The sequence below is a fragment of the Chiloscyllium punctatum genome, chromosome 47 (assembly GCF_047496795.1).
Source record: "Chiloscyllium punctatum isolate Juve2018m chromosome 47, sChiPun1.3, whole genome shotgun sequence".
In the NCBI taxonomy this organism is placed as follows: domain Eukaryota; kingdom Metazoa; phylum Chordata; class Chondrichthyes; order Orectolobiformes; family Hemiscylliidae; genus Chiloscyllium; species Chiloscyllium punctatum.
In genome coordinates, this window is record NC_092785.1 from 51507683 (window position 1) to 51524555 (window position 16873).

A 16873-nucleotide genomic window follows, 5' to 3' on the forward strand; every position below is an offset into this window, starting at 1 on the left:
AGTGCCCACTCAATACCTCAGAAATTGCTTTCTCAGTACCTAGATAGTGCTTCATCAATACCTCAGATAGTGCTCACTCAATACCTTAGAAAGTGCACGCTCTATATGTTAGAAAGTGCTCCATCAGTACCTCAGATGGAGCTTGCTCAATACCTCAGAAAGTGCTCCCTCAATACCTCAGAATGTGCTCCCTCAATACCTCAGATAGTGCCCCCCCATACCTAAGATAGTGCTCGCTCAATACCTCAGAATGTGCTCCCTCAATACCTCAGATAGTGCACATTCTGTACTTCAGGCAGTGCTTCCTCACTACTCAGACAGTGCTCCCTCAATACCTCAGATAGTGCACACTCAGTACCTCAGAAATTGCTCCCTCAGTACCTCAGACACTGCTTCCTTAATACGTCTGACAGTGGTTCCTCAATACGTCAGAAAGTGCTCCCTCCGTACCTCAGATCGTGCTTCCTCAACACCTCAGAAAATACTCGCTCAATACCTCAGAAGGAGCTCCCCCAATACCTCAGATAGTGCTCCCCCAATACCTCAGTAATTGCTCCCTCAATACCTCAGAATTCTCCCTCAATACCTCAGAAAGTGCTCCCTCAGTACCTCAGATAATGCTCCCTCAATACCTCAGACAATGCTCCCTCAATACCTCAGATAGTGCTACTTCAGTACCTCAGAAAGTGCTCCCTCAATACCTCAGAATGTGCTCCGTCAATACCTCAGATAGTGCTCCCACAATACCTCAGATAGTGCTCCCTCAGTACCTCATATAATGATCCCTCAATATCTCAAAAAGTGTTCACTCAATACCTCAGAAAGTGCTCCCTCAATACCTCAGATAGCGCTCCCTCAGTACCTCAGATAGTGCTCCCTCAATACTTCAAAAAGAGATCCTTCCATATCTCAGAAAGTGCTCCCTCAATACCTCAGAACGTGTTCCTCAATATCTCAGATAGATCTCCCTCAATACCTCAGGTAGTGCTTCCTCAATACCTCAGAAAGTGCTCCCTCAGTACCTCTGCTTCCAAAGTACCTCAGATAGTGCCTCCTCATTACCTCAGAAAATGCTCCCTCAAAATTTGAGAAAGTGCTCCCTCAGTAGCTCAAATAGTGCTTGTTCAATACCTCAGATAGTGCTCCCTCAATACCTCAAAATGAGCTCCTTCCATACCTCAGAATGTGCTCCCTCAATACCTCAGAAAGTGCTCCCTCAGTACCTCTGCTTCCAAAGTACCTCAGATAGTGCCTCCTCATTACCTCAGAAAATGCTCCCTCAAAATTTGAGAAAGTGCTCCCTCAGTAGCTCAAATAGTGCTTGTTCAATACCTCAGATAGTGCTCCCTCAATACCTCAAAATGAGCTCCTTCCATACCTCAGAATGTGCTCCCTCAATACCTCAGAAAGTGTTCCTCAATACCTCAGATAGTGCACACTCAGCACCTCAGAGGGTGCTCCCTCAGTACCTCAGACAGTGCTTCCTCATTACCTCAGAAAGTACTCCCTCAATACCTGAGATATTGCCCTCTCAGTAGTTCAGATAGTGCTTCCTCAATACCTCAGAAAGTGCTCCCTCAGTACCTCAGATAACGCTTCCTCAGTACCTCAGATAATGCTCCCTCAGTATCTCAGTTAATGTTCCCTCAGTCCCTCAGATAGTGCTTCCTCACTACCTCAGAAAGTGCTTCCTCAATACCTCAGATAGCACTCCCTCAATACCTCAGATCATGCTTCTTCAGATCCTCAAAAAGTGCTTCCTCAATACCTCAGATAGCGCTTCCTCAATACCTCAGAAAGTGCACCATTAGTACCTCAGAAAGTGCTCCCTCAATACCTCAGAAAGTGCTCCCTCAGTACCTCAGAAAGTGCTCCCTCAAAACCTCAGATAGTGCTTCCTCAATACCTAAGAAAGTATTCCCTCAATACCTCAGAATGTGCTCCCTCAATACCTCCTTGCTCCCTATACCTTAGATAGCACTCCCTCAATACCTGAGAAAGTGCTCCCTCAATACCTCATATAATGCTCCCTCAATATCTCAGAAAGTGTTCACTCAATACCTCAGAAAGTGCGCCTTCAGTACGTCAGAATATTGCTTCCTTAAAATCTCAGAAAGTGTTCACTCAATATCTCAGATAGTGCTCCCTCCATACCTCAGATAATGCCTCCTCAATACCTCAGAAAGTGCTCCCTCAAAACCTGAGATATTGCTCCCTCAGTAGCTCAAATAGTGCTCCCTCAATACCTCAAAAAGAGCTCCTTTCATACCTCAGAAAGTGCTCCCTCAATACCTCAGAAAGTGTTCCCTCAATACCTCAGATAGTGTTCCTCAATACCTCAGATAGATCTCGCTCAATACCTCAGAGGGTGCTCCCTCAGTACCTCAGGTCGTGCCTCCTCAATACCTTAGAATGTGCTCCGTCAGTACCTCAGAGAGTGCTTCCTCAGTACATCAGACAATGCTTCCTCAATACCTCAGAAAGTGCTCCCTTCATACCTGAGACATTGCTCCCTCAGTACCTCACATAGCGCTTTCTCAATACCTCAGAAAATGCTCCCTCAGTACCTCAGACAGTGCTTCCTCAGTACCTCTGAAAGTACTGCCTCAATACCTCAGAAAGGGCTCCCTCAGTACCTCAGACAGTGCTTCCTCAGTAAATGAAATAGTGCTTCCTCAAACCTAAGAAAGTGCTCCCTCAATACCTCAGATATTACTTCCTCAGTACCTCAGATAGTGCTTGCTCAATACCTCAGAAAGTACTCCCTCAGTACCTCTGAAAGTACTGCCTCAATACCTCAGAAAGGGCTCCCTCAGTAGCTCAGATAGTGCACCCTCAGTACCTCAGAAAATGCTCCCTCAATACCTCAGAAAAGGCTCTCTCAATACCTCACATAGTGCACTTTCAGAATCTCAGATAGTGCTTCCTAAGTACCTCAGAATGTGCTTCTGCAGTACTGCAGAAAGTGCTCCCTCTGATAATGCTCCCTCATTACCTCAGAAAGTGCTCACTCAATACCCCAGAAACTGCTTCCTCAGTACCGAGATAGTGCTCCATCAATTCCGCAGATAGTACTCTCTCAATGCCTCAGAAAGTGCTCACTCAATACCTTAGAAAGTGCTCCCTCAATACCTGAGATATTGCTTCCACAGTAGCTCAGATAGTGCTTTCTCAATGCCTCAGAAAGTGCTCCCTCAGTAACTCAGAGAATGCTTTCTCAGTTAATCAAATAGTGCTCCCTCAATACCTCAGATATTATTCCTCAGTACCTCAGAGAGTGCTTGCTCAATACCTCGGAAAGTACTCCCTCAGTACCTCAGAAAGTACTCCCTCAATACCTCAGAAAGGGCTCCCTCAGTAACTCAGATAGTGCACCCTCAGTACCTCAGAAAATGCTCCCTCAATACCTCAGAAAAGGCTCCCTCAATACCTCACATAGTGCACCGTCAGTACCTCAGATAGTGCTTCCTAAGTACCTCAGAAGGTGCTCCCGCTGTACTGCAGAAAGTGTTCCTTCAATACCTCTGATAATGCTCCCTAATTACCTCAGAAAGTGCTCACTCAATACCTGAGAAACTGCTTACTCTGTACCTAGATAGCGCTCCATCAATACCACAGATAGTACTCCCTCAATACCTCAGAAAGTGCTCCCTCAATACCTCAGATAGTGCTCACTGAATAACTTAGAAAATGCACCCTCTATATGTCAGAAAGTGCTCCCTCATTACCTCAGATAGTGCTAACTCAATACCTCAGAACATGCTCCCACAGTACCTCAGACATTGCATACTCAGTCCCTCAGATAGTGCACCCTCAATACGTCATAAAGTGCCGCCTCAGTACATCTGATACTGCTTCCTCACTACCTCAGAAATTACTCGCTCAATACCTCAGAAAGTGCCCCCTCAATACCTCAGATAGTGCACACTCTGTACTCCAGGCAGTGCTTCCTCACAACTCAGACAGTGCTCCCTCAATACCTCAGATAGTGCACACTCAGTACCTCAGACAGTGCTCACTCAATACCTCAGATAGTGCATACTCAGTACCTCAGAAATTGCTCCCTCAGTACCTCAGACAGTGCTTCCTTAATACGTCAGAAAGTGCTCCCTCAATACCTCAGATAGTGCATACTCAGTACCTCAGAAATTGCTCCCTCAGTACCTCAGATAGTGCTTCCTCAATACCTCAGAAAATACTCACTCAATACCTCAGAAGGTGCTCCCCCAATACCTCAGATAGTACTCCCTCAATACCTCAGTAATTGCTCCCTCACTACCTCAGAAAGTGCTCCCTCAATACCTCAGATAGTGCACCCGCAATACCTCAACAAGTGCTTCCTCAGTCCCACAGAAAGTGCTCCCTCAGTTCCTCAGTTAATGGTCCCTCAGTATGTCAGATAGTGCTCCCTCAGTACCTCAGATAGTGCTCCCTCAGTACCTCAGATAATGCTCCCTCAATACCTCAGATAATGCTCCCTCAATACCTCTGATAGTGCTTCCTCAATTCCTCAGAAGGTCCTCCCTCAATACCTCAGAAAGTCCACCCTCAATACATCAGATAGTGCTCCACCATACCTAACATAGTGCTCCCTCAAAACCTCAGAAAGTGCTCTCTCAATACCTCATATAATGCTCCCTCAATATCTCAGAAAGTGTTCACTCAATACCTCAGAAAGTGCTCCCTCAGTACCTCAGAAAATTGCTTCCTCAATAAATCAATGTGCTCCCTCAATACCTCAGATAGTGCTCCCTCAGTACCTCAGATAGATCTCCCTCAATACCTCAGAGAGTGCTCCCTCAGTACCTCTGGTAGTGCTTCCTCAATGCCTCAGAAAGTGCTCCCTCAGTACCTCAGAGAGTGCTTCCTCAGTCCCTCAGATAGTGCTTCCTCAATACCTCAGAAAGTGCTCCCTCAAAACCTGAGATATTGCTCCCTCAGTAGCTCAAAAAGTGCTTGTCCAATACCTCAGAAAGTGCGCCCTCCATACCTCAGAAAGTGCTCCCTGAATACCTCAAAAAGAGCTCCTTCCATACCTCACAAAGTGCTCCCTCAATACCTCAGAAAGTGTTCCCTCAATAACTCAGATAATGTTCCTCAATACCTCAGATAGATCTACCTCAATACCTCAGTGGGTGCTCCCTCAGTACCTCAGAGACTGCTTCCTCAGTCCCTCAGATAGTGCTTCCTCAATACCTCTGAAAGAACTCCCTCAGTACCTCAGAAAGGGCTCCCTCAGTACCTCAGATAGTGCACCTTCAGTACCTCAGAAAATGCTCCCTCAATACCTCAGAAAAGGCTCTCTCAATACCTCACATAGTGCACCGTCAATACCTCAGATAGTGCTTCCTAAGTACCTCAGAAGGTGCTCCAGCAGTACTGCAGAAAGTGCTCCCTCAATACCTCTGATAATGCTCCCTCATTGCCTCAGAAAGTGCTCACTCAATACCTGAGAAACTGCTTCCTCAGTACCTAGATAGTGCTCCATCAATACCTCAGATAGTACTCCCTCAATACCTCAGAAAATGCTCCCTCAATACCTCAGATAGTGCTCACTCAATACCTCAGAAAGTGCACCCTCTATATGTCAGAACGTTCTCCCTCAGTACCTCAGATAGTGCTAACTCAGCACCTCAGATAGTGCTTCCTCAATACCTCAGAAAGTCCTCCCTCAATACGTCAGAAAGTGCTCCCTCAGTACATCTGATACTGCTCCCTCAATACCTCAGAAATTACTCGTTCAATACCTCAGAAAGTGCCCCCTCAATACATCAGATAGTGCACACTCAGTACCTCATACAGTGCTTCCTCGGTACCTCATACAATGCTCCCTCAATAGCTCAGATAGTGCTTCCTCAACACCTCAAATAGTGCTCCCTCAGTACCTCAGAACACGCTCCCTCAGTTCCTCAAATAGTGTTCCCTCAGTACTCACATGGTGCTTCCTCGTTACCTCAGATAGTACTCCCTCAATACCTCAGAAAGCACTCATGCAATACCTCAGAAGGAGTACCGTCAATACCTCAGACAGTGCTCCCTCAATACCTCAGATAGTGCACACTCAGTACCTCAGAAAGTCGCCCCTCAGTACCTCAAATAGTGCTCCCTCAATACCTCAGAAAGTACTCGCTCAATTCCTCAGATAGTGCACACTCAGGACCACAGAAAGTGCTCTCTCAAACCTCAGAAAGTGCTCCCTCAGTACCTCAGGTAGTGCTTCCTTAATACCTCAGAAAGTGCTCCCTCAGTACCTCAGAGAGTTTTTCCTCATTACATCAGATAGTGCTTGCTCAATACCTCAGATTGTGCTCCCTGAATACCTCAGATAGTGCTTCCTCAAATCCTCAGAAATTGATCCCTCAATACCTCAGATAGTGCTTCCTCAATACCTCAGAAAGTGCACCCTTAATATATCAAAAAGTGCTCCCTCGGTAGCTCAGAAAGTGCTCCCTCAGTACCTCAGAATGTGCACCCTCATTACCTCAGATAGTGCTTCTGTGAAGGGAGGGGGAGAAAGAGACAGAGAGAAAGTTCACCTTTCAATCCAGTGATTTCTGCGCGAAAGTTCCTTCAGAACAGACCGTTTTGAGGAAGAGTCACTTGGAATGCGAATTGTTCCTCTCTTCACTGTTGCTACCTGCTGTATTGTGCTGAATTTCCCCACCATCTGTTGACTTGAGAACTTGATCTCATTCATGCATCACTGAGTAATTCAGTCTGTGTTCAATGCCCTGAGGCTGCTACTGTTGAAAGTTGACAAACAGGTTTAAGGCTGTGGTAAAATCAATGACTGCAGATGCTGGAAACCAGATTCTGGATTAGTGGTGCTGGAAGAGCACAGCAGGTGTGCAGGTTTAAGGCTGTGTAAGGTATTGTATTGGGAGGGCGGGCTACATGGGAGAACAGATACAGAACAAAGGCACACCGAAATGTTAGGTCTGAGCTGTTCCTTCTGAACTAACATCACAAAGTTACATTGATCAGGATCTTTGTGAAGTGCCTTTATCAAGTGACTCTTCCTCAAAACAGTTTGTTCTGAAGGAACTTTCCTGCAGAAATCACTGGATTAAAAGGTAAACTTTCTCTCTGTCTCTTTCTCCCTCTCCCCTCAGAGATGCTGCCGGACAAGCTTAGCTTCTTCAGCAATCTCTGTATTGATGTTTCCGGTCTCTAGCGTGTCCGTACAGATTGATTTTAGTGTTGAATTCTCAAGCTTGCTCTGTTCAAGGGATTGAATCCCTCGGCTACAAAGGGGGGTCAGTTACCTCAGCTAACAGGTTCATGATGCCAACATTGTTGGCTCAATCTCTATCATGACCTCTCCCCTCACCTGAGGGGTGTGACCCACCAGGCCTCTCTCTCTGACAAGACAGCAGCTCTCAGGTCCTCCTGGTCTATAATAACTTCCCAACTTTAAAAAGGGCACTCCAGTAAGAGAGCTCTTTACATGGTGCAGGTCAAACTCCTGGAGCTCCCTCCCTAACATCACTGTGGGACACCCAAGGACTGCAGCAGGAGAGTACACCCCACCCCCACCTTCCAGGCAACTATTAGAGGGGGTGGGAATCACATACAAGCCACATTTGAAAATAAGTTTTATAACAGGGTCACGGTGGATGGTCACTAACTCTGTTTCTTTACCTCTGTTCAAATCAGCGTAATGAAGAAGCAAAGGGTCAGTTGAAAATGACAATGATATCCTTTCGTAGGTTGGTGTTTATTAGAGTTTGAATCGACAGTATGAATGTTTGAGCACTTATTCAAGGGCATGCAGGTAGCTGCCAGAGGAAGTGATGGGGTCTGGTATAATTGCGACATTTCAAAGGCATCAGGATGAGTAGGTGAATAGGAAGGGTTTAGAGGGATATCAGCCAAGTGCTAGCAAATGGAATAAAATGAGATGAGAATATCTGGTTGGTATGGACAAGTTGGATAGGAGGGTCTGGTTCCATGCTCTGCATCTCTGTGACTCTGTGCCTCTGAATAATCTATTGCAGAGAGTTTCAGACAGGCCTTGGTTTGTGTGTCTCTCTCATGCTTCCTCAGAATCTGCAAACCCTATGTCTCCATATTTCCCAAGAAATAAAGAGGGTCAGTACCGAGGGAGTGCTGCACAGTCAGAGGGTCAGGACTGAGGGAGTGCTGCACTGTCAGTGGGTCAGCACTGAGGGAGTGCTGCACTGTCAGAGAATCAGTACTGAGGGAGTGTCACACTGTCAGAGGGTCAGTACTGAGGGAGTGCTGCACTGTCAGTGGGTCAGCACTGAGGGAGTGCTGCACTGTCAGTGGGTCAGTACTGAGGGAGTGCTGCACTGTCAGTGGGTCAGCACTGAGGGAGTGCTGCACTGTCAGTGGGTCAGTACTGAGGGAGTGCTGCACTGTCAGTGGGTCAGCACTGAGGGAGTGCTGCACTGTCAGTGGGTCAGCACTGAGGGAGTGCTGCACTGTCAGAGAATCAGTACTGAGGGAGTGTCACACTGTCAGAGGGTCATTACAGAGGGAGTGCTGCACGGTCTGAGGGTCACTACTGAGGGAGCGCTGCACTGTCCAAGGATCATTAATGAGGGAGTGCTGCACTGTCAGAGTGTCAGTACTGAGGGAGTGCTGCACTGTCAGAGTGACAGTACTGAGGGAGTGCCGCACTGTCAGAGTGTCAGTGCTGAGGGAGTGCCACACTGTCAGAGGGTCAGTACTGAGGGAGTGCCGCACTGTCAGAGTGTCAGTGCTGAGGGAGTGCCGCACTGTCAGAGAGTCAGTACTGAGGGAGTGCCGCACTGTCAGAGGGTCAGTACTGAGGAAGTGCTGCACTGTCAGAGGGTCAGTACTGAGGGAGTGCCGCACTGTCAGAGGGTCAGTACTGAGGAAGTGCCACACAGTCAGAGTTTCAGTACTGAGGGAGTGCCACACTGTCAGATGGTCAGTAGTGAGGGAGTGCTGCACTGTCAGAACGTCAGTACTGAGGGAGTGCCACACTGTCAGATGGTCAGTACTGAGGGAGTGCTGCACTGTCAGAGGGTCAAATTGAGGGAGTGCCACACTGTCAGAGTTTCTGTACTGAGGGAGTGCCACACTGTCAGATGGTCAGTAGTGAGGGAGTGCCACACTGTCAGAGGGTCAAATTGAGGGAGGGCCACACTGTCAGAGTTTCAGTACTGAGGGAGTGCCACACTGTCAGATGGTCAGTACTGAGGGAGTGCTGCACTGTCAGAACGTCAGTATTGAGGGAGGGCCACACTGTCAGATGGTCAGTACTGAGGGAGTGCTGCACTGTCAGAATGCCAGTACTGAGGGAGTGCTGCACTGTCAGAGTGTTACTACTGAGGGAGTGCTGCACTGTCAGATGGTCAGTGCTGAGGGAGTGCTGCTCTGTCAGAGTGCCAGTACTTAGTGAGTGCCACACTGACAGAGGGTCAGTGCTGAGGGAATGCTGCACTGTAAGAATGTCAGTACTGAGGGAGTGCTGCAATGTCAGAGGGTCAGTACTGAGGGAGTGCTGCACTGTCAGAGGCTCCTTACTAAGGGAGCGCTGCACTGTCAGAGTGTCAGTACTGAGGGAGTGCCACACTGTCAGAGGGTCAGTACTGAGGGAGTGCTGCACTGTCAGAGCTGTCAGTATTGAGGGAGTGCTGCACTGTAAGAGTGGCAGTACTGAGGGAGTGCTGCACAGTCAGAGGGTCAGTACTGAGGGAGTGCTGCAATGTCAGAGGGTCAGTACTGAGGGAGTGCTGCACTGTCAGAGGCTCCTTACTAAGGGAGCGCTGCACTGTCAGAGTGTCAGTACTGAGGGAGTGCCACACTGTCAGAGGGTCAGTACTGAGGGAGTGCTGCACTGTCAGAGCTGTCAGTATTGAGGGAGTGCTGCACTGTAAGAGTGGCAGTACTGAGGGAGTGCTGCACAGTCAGAGTGTCATTACTGAGTGGGTGCTGCAAAGTTAGAAGGTTAGTACTGAGGGAGTGCCACATTCTCAGAAAGTCCTTACTATGAGAGCGCTGCACTGTCAGAGTGTCCTTACTGAGTGAGCGCTGCACTGTCAGAGGGGTCAGTACTGAGGGTGTGCGGCACTGTCAGAGGGGTCAGTACTGAGGTAGTACCACACTGTCAGAATCTCAGAGCTGAGGGAGGTCTACCCTGCCAAAGAGTCCATGCTGAGGGAGTGTTACACTCCCAAAGGGTCAGTACTGAGGGAGTGATGCACTGTCAGTGGGTCAGTACTGAGGGAGTGCCACACTGTCAGATGGTCAGTACTGAGGGAGTGCTGCACTGTCAGAGTGTCACTACTGAGGGAGTGCTGCACTGTCAGAGGGTCAGTACTGAGGGAGTGCTGCACTGTCAGAGGGTCAGTACTGAGGGAATGTCACACTGTCAGAGGGTCAGTACTGAGGGAGTGCTGCACAGTCAGAGGGTCAGTACTGAGGGAGTGCTGCACTGTCAGAGTGAAAGGATTGATGGAGTGCCAGACTGTCAGAGGGTCAGTACTGAGGGAGTGCTGTACTGTCAGAGTGAAAGTACTGATAGAGTGCCACACTGTCAGAGGGTCAGTACTGAGGGAGTGTCACACTGTCAGAGTGTCAGTACTGAGGAGGTGCTGCAATGTCAAACGGTCAGTATAGAGGGAGTGCCGCACTGTCAGACGGTCTGTACTGAGGGAGTGCTGCACTGTCAGAGTGTCCTTACTGAGTGAGCGCAGCACTGTCAGAGGGTCAGTACTGAGGGATTCCTGCATAGCCAGAGAGTCAGTATAGAGGGAGTGCAGCATTGTCAGAGGGTCGGGGCGTAGGAAGTGCTGAAATTCAGAGGGTAATTAGTGAGAGAGAGCTGAACTGTGAGAGGGTCAGTACTGAGAGAGTGTGCACTGTCAGAGGGTCAGTAATGAGGGAGTGCTGCACTGTCAGAGAGTCAGCACTGAGGGAGTGCTGCACTGTCATAGGGTCCGTACTGAGGGAGTGCTGCACTGTCAGAGGGTCAGTACTGAGGGATTCCTGCATAGCCAGAGAGTCAGTATAGTGGGAGTGCAGCATTGTCAGAGGGTCGGGACGTAGGAAACACTGAAATGTCAGAGGATTATTACTGAGAGAGAATTGAACTGTGAGAGGGTCAGTCCTGAGAGAGTGTGCACTGTCAGAGGGTCAGTACTGAGGGAGTGCCTCACTGTCAGAGGGTCAGTACTGAGATAGTGTTGCTCTGTCAGAGGGTTAGTACTGAGCGAGTGTCACACTGTCAGAGGGTCAGTACTGAAGGAGTACTGCACTGTCAGATGGTCAGTACTGCGGGAGTGTCACACTGTCAGAGGGTGAGTACTGAGGGAGTGCTGCACTGTCAGAGGGTCCGTACAGAGGGAGTGCTGCACTGTCAGAGGTTCAGCACTGAGAGAGTGTCACACTGTCAGAGGGTCAGTACTGAAGGAGTACTGCACTGTCAGATGGTCAGTACTGCGGGAGTGTCACACTGTCAGAGGATCAGCACTGAGGGAGTGCTGCACTGTCAGAGGGTCAGCTCTGAGGGAGTGTCACACTATCAGAGGGTCAGCACTGAGAGAGTGCTGCACTGCCAAAGGGTCTGTACTGAGGGAGTGCTGCACTGTCAGAGGGTCAGTACTGAGGGAGTACTGCACTGTCAGATGGTCAGTACTGCGGGTGTGTCACATTGTCAGAGGGTCAGTACTGAGGGAGTACTGCACTGTCAGAGGGTCAGTACTGAGGGAGTACTGCACTGTCAGAGGGTCAGTACTGAGGGAGTGCTGCACTGTCAGAGGGTCAGCCCTGAGGGAGTACTGCACTGTCAGAGGGTCAGTACTGAGGGAGTGCTGCACTGTCAGAGGGTCAGTACTGAGGGAGTACTGCACTGTCAGATGGTCAGTACTGCGGGTGTGTCACATTGTCAGAGGGTCAGTACTGAGTGGATGCTGCACTGTCAGGAAAGCTGGACTGAGGGACTGCTGCACTATCAGAGGGTCAGTACGGAGTCAGGTTCACACTGTCATGAATCGGTCATGAGAGATCACCGCACTGTTGGACAGACAGTACTGAGGGTCTGCTTCATTGCCAGAGAGTCAGTATTGAGGGAGTGCTGCACTGTCAGAGGGTCAGTACTGAGGGAGTGCTGCACTGTCAGAGGGTCAGTACTGAGGGAGTGCTGCACTGTCAGAGGGTCAGTACTGAGGGATTCCTGCATAGCCAGAGAGTCAGTATAGAGGGAGTGCAGCATTGTCAGAGGGTCGGGACGTAGGAAACACTGAAATGTCAGAGGATTATTACTGAGAGAGAGTTGAACTGTGAGAGGGTCAGTACTGAGAGAGTGCCACACTGTCAGAGGGTCAGTATATAGAGAGTGCTACACTGTCAGAGGGTCTGCACTGAGGGGGTGCTGCACTGTCAGAGGGTCAGTACTGAGGGAGTACTGCACTGTCAGATGGTCAGTACTGCGGGTGTGTCACATTGTCAGAGGGTCAATACTGAGTGGATGCTGCACTGTCAGGAAAGCTGGACTGAGGGACTGCTGCACTATCAGAGGGTCAGTACCGAGTCAGGTTCACACTGTCATGAATCGGTCATGAGAGATCACCGCACTGTTGGACAGTCAGTACTGAGGGTCTGCTTCATTGCCAGAGAGTCAGTATTGAGGGAGTGCAGCATTGTCAGAGGGTCGGGATGGAGGAAGCGCTGAAATGTCAGAGGGTCAGTATTGAGGGAGTGCTGCACTGTCGGACAGTCAGTACTGAGGGAGTGCTGCACTGTCAGAGGGTCAGTACTGAGGGAGTGCTGCACTGTCGGACAGTCAGTACTGAGGGAGTGCTGCACTGTCAGAGAGTCAGCACTGTGGAAGTGCCACAGTGTCAGAGTGACAGTACTGAGGGAGTGCTGCACTGTCAGAGGATCAGTATTGAGGGAGTGCTGCACTGTCAGAGGATCAGTATTGAGGGAGTGCTGCACTGTCAGAGGATCAATACTGAGGGAGTGCTGTACGGTCAGAGTGTCAGTACTTTGGGAGTGCCACACTGTCAGAGGGTCAGTACAGAGGGAGTGCTGCACTGTCAGAAGGTGAGTACTGAAGGAGTTCTGCACTATCAGAGTGACAGTATTGAGGGAGTGTTGCACTGTGAGAGAGTCAGTACTGAGGGAATGCTGCACTGTCAGAAGGTCAGTACTGAGGGAGTGTCACACTGTCAGAGCATCAGTTCTGAGGGAGTGTTACACTGTCAGAGAGTCAGTACTGAGGGAGTGATACACTGTCAGAGCATCAGTTCTGAGGGAGTGTTACACTGTCAGAGAGTCAGTACTGAGGGAGTGATACACTGTCAGAGCATCAGTTCTGAGGGAGTGTTACACTGTCAGAGAGTCAGTACTGAGGGAGTGCTGCACTGTCAGAGCATCAGTTCTGAGGGAGTGTTACACTGTCAGAGAGTCATTACTGAGGGAGTGCTGCACTGTCAGAGGGTCAGTACTGAGGGATTCCTGCATTGCCAGAGAGTCAGTATAGAGGGAGTGCAGCATTGTCAGAGGGTCGGGATGTAGGAAGCGCTGAAATTCAGAGGGTAATTAGTGAGAGAGAGCTGAACTGTGAGAGGGTCATTACTGAGAGATTGTGCACTGTCAGAGGGTCAGCACTGAGGAATGCTGCACTGGCTGAGGATCAGTATTGAGGGAATGCTGGACTGTCAGAGGGTCAATACTGAGGGGGTGCCACACTGTCAGAGTGACAGTATTGAGGGAGTGCTGCACTGTCAGTACTGAGGGAGTACTGCACTGTCAGAGGGTCAGTATTGAGGGAGTGCTGCACTGTCAGAGAGTCAGTAATGAGGGAGTGCTGCAATGTCAGAGTGTCAGCACTGTGGGAGTGCCTCAGTGTCAGAGTGACAGGATTGAGGGAGTGCCGCACTGTCAGAGGGTCAATACTGAGGGAGTGCCACACTGTCAGAGGGTCAGTACTGAGGGAGTGCCACACTCTCAGAGTGACAGAGCTGAGGGATTGCTGCGCTGTGAGAGTGTCAGTACTGATGGAGTGCCAAACTGTCAGAGGGTCAGTGCTGCGGGATTGTCACACTGCCAGAGGGTCAATACTGAGGGAGTGCTGCACTGTCAGAGGGTCAGCTCTTGAGGAAGTGCTGCAATGACAGAGGGTCAGTGCTGCGGGATTGTCACACTGCCAGAGGGTTAATACTGAGGGAGTGCTGCACTGTCAGAGGGTCAGGACTGAGGGAGTGCTGCAATGTCAGAGGGTCAGCACTGAGGGAGTGCTGCAATGTCAGAGGGTCAGTACTGAGGGGGTGCTCCACTGTCAGAGGGGTCAGTGCTGAGAGAGTGCTGTACTGTCAGAGGGTCAGTACTGACGGAGTGCGGCACTGTCAAGGGTTAGTACAGAGAGAGTGCTGCAATATAAAAGGGTAATGACTGAAGGAATGCTGCATTGCTAAACAGTCTGTACTGAGGGAGTGCTGCAATGTCACAGGGTCAGCACTGTGGGAGTGCCACACTGTCAGAGGGTCAGTACTGAGATAGTGTTGCTCTGTCAGAGGGGTCATTACTGAGCGAGAGCCACACTGTCAGAGTATCAGTACTAAGGGATTGTCACATTGTGAGAGGGTCAGCACTGAGGGAGTGCTGCACTGTCAGAGGGTCACATTGAGGGAGTGCTGCACTGTCAGAGGGTCAGCACTGAGGGAGTGCTGCACTGTCGGAGGGTCACATTGTGGGAGTGCTGCACTGTCAGAGGGTCAGTACTGAGGGAGTGCTGCACTGTCAGAGGGTCAGTACTGAGGGAGTGCTGCACTGTCAGAGGGTCACATTGAGGGAGTGCTGCACTGTCAGAGGGTCAGTACTGAGGGAGTGCTGCACTGTCAGAGGGTCACATTGAGGGAGTGCTGCACTGTCAGAGGGTCAGTACTGAGGGAGTGCTGCACTGTCAGAGGGTCAGTACTGAGGGAGTGCTGCACTGTCAGAGGGTCAGTACTGAGGGAGTGCTGCACTGTCAGAGGGTCAGTACTGAAGGAGTGCCACACTGTCAGAGTGACAGTATTGAGGGAGTGTTACACTGTGAGAGAGTCAGTACTGAGGGAATGCTGCACTGTCAGAATGTCAGTACTGAGAGAGTGCTGCAATATAAAAGGGTAAGTACTGAAGGAATGCTGCACTGCTAAACAATCTGTACTGAGGGAGTGCTGCAATGTTACACGGTCAGCACTGTGGGAGTGCCACACTGTCAGAGGGTCAGTACTGAGATAGTGTTGCTCTGCCAGAGGGGTCATTACTGAGCGAGAGCCACACTGTCAGAGTATCAGCACTGGGGGAGTATCACACTGTGAGAGGGTCAGCACTGAGGGAGTGCTGCACTGTTGGAGGGTCACATTGAAGGAGTGCTGCACTGTCGGAGTGTCACATTGAAAGAGTGCTGCACCGTCGGAGTGTCACATTGAGGGAGTGCTGCACTATCAGAGGGTCAGTACTGAGAGAGTGCTGCACTGTCAGAGGGTCAGTACTGAGGGAGTGCTGCACTGTCAGAGGGTCAGTACTGAAGGAGTGCCACACTGTCAGAGTGACAGTATTGAGGGAGTGTTACACTGTGAGAGAGTCAGTACTGAGGGAATGCTGCACTGTCAGAATGTCAGTACTGAGAGAGTGCTGCAATATAAAAGGGTAAGTACTGAAGGAATGCTGCACTGCTAAACAATCTGTACTGAGGGAGTGCTGCAATGTTACACGGTCAGCACTGTGGGAGTGCCACACTGTCAGAGGGTCAGTACTGAGATAGTGTTGCTCTGTCAGAGGGGTCATTACTGAGCGAGTGCCACACTGTCAGAGCATCAGTACTAAGGGATTGTCACACTGTCAGAGGGTCAGTGCTGAGGGAGCGCTACACTTCCAAACAGTCAGTGCTGAGTGAGTGCTACAGTGCAAAAGGGTCAGTACAGAGAGGGTGCTGCACTGTCAGCGGTTCAGTACCCAGGGAGTGTCATACTGTCAGGGGGTCAACACTGTGGGAGTGCCACACTGTCGGAGGTTCAGTGCTGAGGGAGTGCTGCACTGCCAGAGGGTCAGTACTGAGGGAGTGTCACACTGTCAGAGGGTCAGCACTGAGAGAGTGCTGCACTGTCAGAGGGCCAGTAGTGAGGGAGTGCTGCACTGTCAGATGGTCAGTACAGATGGAGTGCTGCAATGTCAGAGGGTCAATACTTAGGGAGTGTCACACTATCAGAGGGTCAGCACTGAGGGAGTGTCACACTGTCAGCGGGTCAGTGCTGAGGGAGTTCTACACTGCCAAAGGGTCAGTACAGAGGGAGTGCAACACTGTCAGAGGGTCAGTACAGAGGGAGTGCCACACTCTCAGAGTGACAGTGCTGAGGGAGTGCTGCACTGTGAGAGTGTCAGTACTGATGGAATGCTGCCCTGTCAGAGGGTCAGTGCTGCGGGATTGTCACACTGCCAGAGGGTCAATACTGAGCGAGTGCTGCACTGTCAGAGGGTCAGCACTGAGGGAGTGCTGCAATATCAGAGGGTCAGTACTGAGGGAGTGCTACACTGCTGGAGGTTCAGTAATGTGGGAGTGCTACACTGTCAGAGGGTCAGTACTGAGAGAGTGCTGCAATATAAAAGGGTAAGTACTGAAGGAATGCTGCACTGCTAAACAGTCTGTACTGAGGGAGTGCTGCAATGTCACAGGGTCAGTACTGTGGGAGTGCCACACTGTCAGAGGGTCAGTACTGAGATAGTGTTGCTCTGTCAGAGGGGTCATTACTGAGCGAGTGCCACACTGTCAGAGTATCAGCATTGGGGGAGTGTCACACTGTGAGAGGGTCAGCACTGAGGGAGTGCTGCACTGTCGGAGGGTCACATTGAGGGAGTGCTGCACTGTCAGAGGGTCAATACTGAGGGAGGGCTG

General features: G+C 50.1%; 1 long non-coding RNA gene across 1 annotated transcript in view; it reads left to right on the forward strand.

The window, feature by feature from the left end:
• Positions 1 to 6894: 6894 nt before the first annotated feature.
• LOC140468478 (uncharacterized) overlaps positions 6895 to 16873 on the forward strand; it is a 59175-nt gene continuing 49196 nt past the window's right edge. The window contains exon 1 of the long non-coding RNA XR_011955664.1: positions 6895 to 7073. This is a non-coding gene — a long non-coding RNA (uncharacterized lncRNA). The remainder of the gene's footprint in view (positions 7074 to 16873) is intronic.